Consider the following 2573-nt stretch of genomic DNA (forward strand, 5'->3'; position numbering starts at 1 on the left):
CTCACATTCCAGCTTCGGGGAGGCTTAAAGGGGACGTGAACCCAAGGAGGTTGGTGGTCCATGGCAAGGGGGGTGCTGGGAGGGGAGGCTGGGGAGGCAGGGGTGCTGTGGGAATGAAGAAGGATGGCTGAGAGTAAGTGTGGGTAGAGGAGAGAATTGGGGATGGAGATGGAGGTCCAGGAGGGAAAGGATGGATGGAGGGTTGGAAAGAGGGAGCGGGGTGGGACACAACATGGTGTGGGGGTCAGAAAGAGTGGGTGCCCATGGCTGCCAGTAGGCCTGGAGCAGCGCACCCCGGTGAGGGGAGGAGGTGGGCCGGTTTTTGCCACCCTTGGGGCAAGCCATAGGGAGAAAAGTCCCCCCAAGCCTGTGGCAAAGGTGGGCACGGGGCAGCTGGCATGGTGGTGCTGGCACAGGAGCATCCACCCCTCGCAGCTCCGCGGGGACACCCACCCGGCACCACTCCCCGACGCCTGACCCACCCAGGGTGGCTGTGACTCAACGAGCACCTGCTGAGGATAATTAGGAGGGATGCAATTATGGTGGCATTTTCATCCCTCCCGCTGGCTCCAGCCCTTAAACAGGGAGGCGTCACTCTGGGCGTCACTCTGGGAGGCTGCTACGGTGTCACCAGAAGCGTTAGGGGGTGGTGGCAGGGCCTGGCTCCCCAACCTGGGGGGGAGCACGCCCCACGGTCCCCAGATCCAAGGGTGGCATCTTGACGCCAGGCAGGGAGCAGCACACGGCTGCTTCCGCTGCTCTAGGGAATGCGGGGGCCCTTGACAGCCCCACAGGCAGCACATAGGCACGGGCATGCAGGATGGACCCTGGCACGGCAGGCACACCGCCCCGCGGCCAGGAGCTTCGGGATGTGGGTCCGCACCCAGCCCCACTCCCACATGTGCTCCCAACCCTGGCAACTCCCTCCCCAGAAGATGGGGCCCCTCGCCCCACCGCCGCACGCACAGGTGGCCACGGCTCCAACACACAGCCTAGGGTTTTATTGTGCAGACAGAGGAACACTCCTGGAGGGTGGGTTTTTTTTTTGTTGTTGTTGCTTTTCATAGGGTTCTGGTTTTTGTCCCCTTAACAGAATTTCTTTTATGACAAGCTGTGGAAATAACTACAAATGTTCACAAAAAAATGAGACTCGAGACGCATCCAGGCTTTGCGCCTGCCCCGGTGCTCACCAGCAAGCCCAGGGAGCTGGGCGCAGCCAGACCTCAGCTATACACGGCCTCAGCGGCGCTAGACGGGAAGCAAGCAGGCAGGGATGGGCAGGGATGGGCAGGGAACGGGCATGGGGTAGGAGGCAGCTCGCGGTGTCTGGGGAAGAGCGAGGAGTGGGGAGCAGCTGCTGGGAATTGCTCTCAGGCGAGGTGGCACAGCCCAGGCTGCGCGGGGAGCTCGGCAGGGCTGGGGGTACCCCATGGACACAGATGCTCCTGCCTGCATCTTCCCCTGCCTCCGTGCCCTTCCCTGGACAAGGGTGCAGCAGCCCTGTGGCCTCTAGCCAGTGGGGCTGCTCCTCGCTCAAGAGCCGCCAGATTTTGGGGAGACCGGGACAGCAGCCCACTGGCTCCTCAGGGTCCCGTGGGGCACCAGGGCAGCGCTGGGTTGGCAGATGTGGGCTGTGCTTGGCATCCCTCTCCCAGCTCTCCAGGACCCCTTGGAACTCCTGGATGATCAAGAGCTGGGCTACCCTTAGGTTCTTTTCTGCTCTTAAATGGAGACAGGGAAATGCTGAAAGGGAGGAGAGAGGGGGCACATGGGCTCCTCCCAGCAGCATGGTGGGACTGGAGGAAGACTATGCTGGAGGAAGGCTGCTGAGCCTACCCAGGGCCAGGCACCAGGACGTTTGCCATGAGGAAGGAACAGAGCCCCGAGATGTTCCTTCAGGGAAGACAGGGTGATGGAACGGAGCAGTCCCTGCGGAGACCTTTGGGTCACGCTCCTGTAGAGGAAACCAGCCTGCCTGGATCCAGCTCCAGGGGCCTCAGGGCGGGGAGCAGGGGTGAAGGCATGGCTGTGGCTAGCTCAGAGAGGCTCTGCTTGCCTCCACTGGGAGCAGGTGCTGGCAGCAATTCTCTCGTCACAGCTAAGGGCTGGTCCCCGGGGAGAGCAAGTGGTGTCTCGGGCTCGGGCAGGCCGAAGGTCCCAGACAGTGTCTGGAGTAGGCCTCACTTCCAGCTCAGCTGTAAAAAACGTGAGGAAAAACTTGTTGCCACAGCACGTTTGCAGTGAGCCCCCTCCCAGGGCCCCAGAAGTGCCCTAAGGAGGCAAAGGCATTTGATGGGTGTCTCCCAGACCTGCTTCCCCTCTCTCCTCCCAGCCGTGCCAGGCACAGCATCATCCCGTACCTCCCCTGCTCCCTCTGCCTCTTCCTTGCTTGCACTGCGACAGGACTTGTCCCGTGTCCCCTCCCGACTGCTGCAGGTCGGGGTGACACAGGGCGAGGGGAGCAGGCTGAGAACTCCATAAGTCACCCGGCTAGCAGGCAGGGTGGGCTGGGGGTGCTGCAGCCCCGTCTCCTCCACGGGCTGTGGGCACAGCACCCAGCATGGGGACACCCC

This window comes from Eurypyga helias, unplaced genomic scaffold (assembly GCF_000690775.1).
Source record: "Eurypyga helias isolate BGI_N326 unplaced genomic scaffold, ASM69077v1 scaffold33466, whole genome shotgun sequence".
Taxonomy (NCBI): Eukaryota; Metazoa; Chordata; class Aves; order Eurypygiformes; family Eurypygidae; genus Eurypyga; species Eurypyga helias.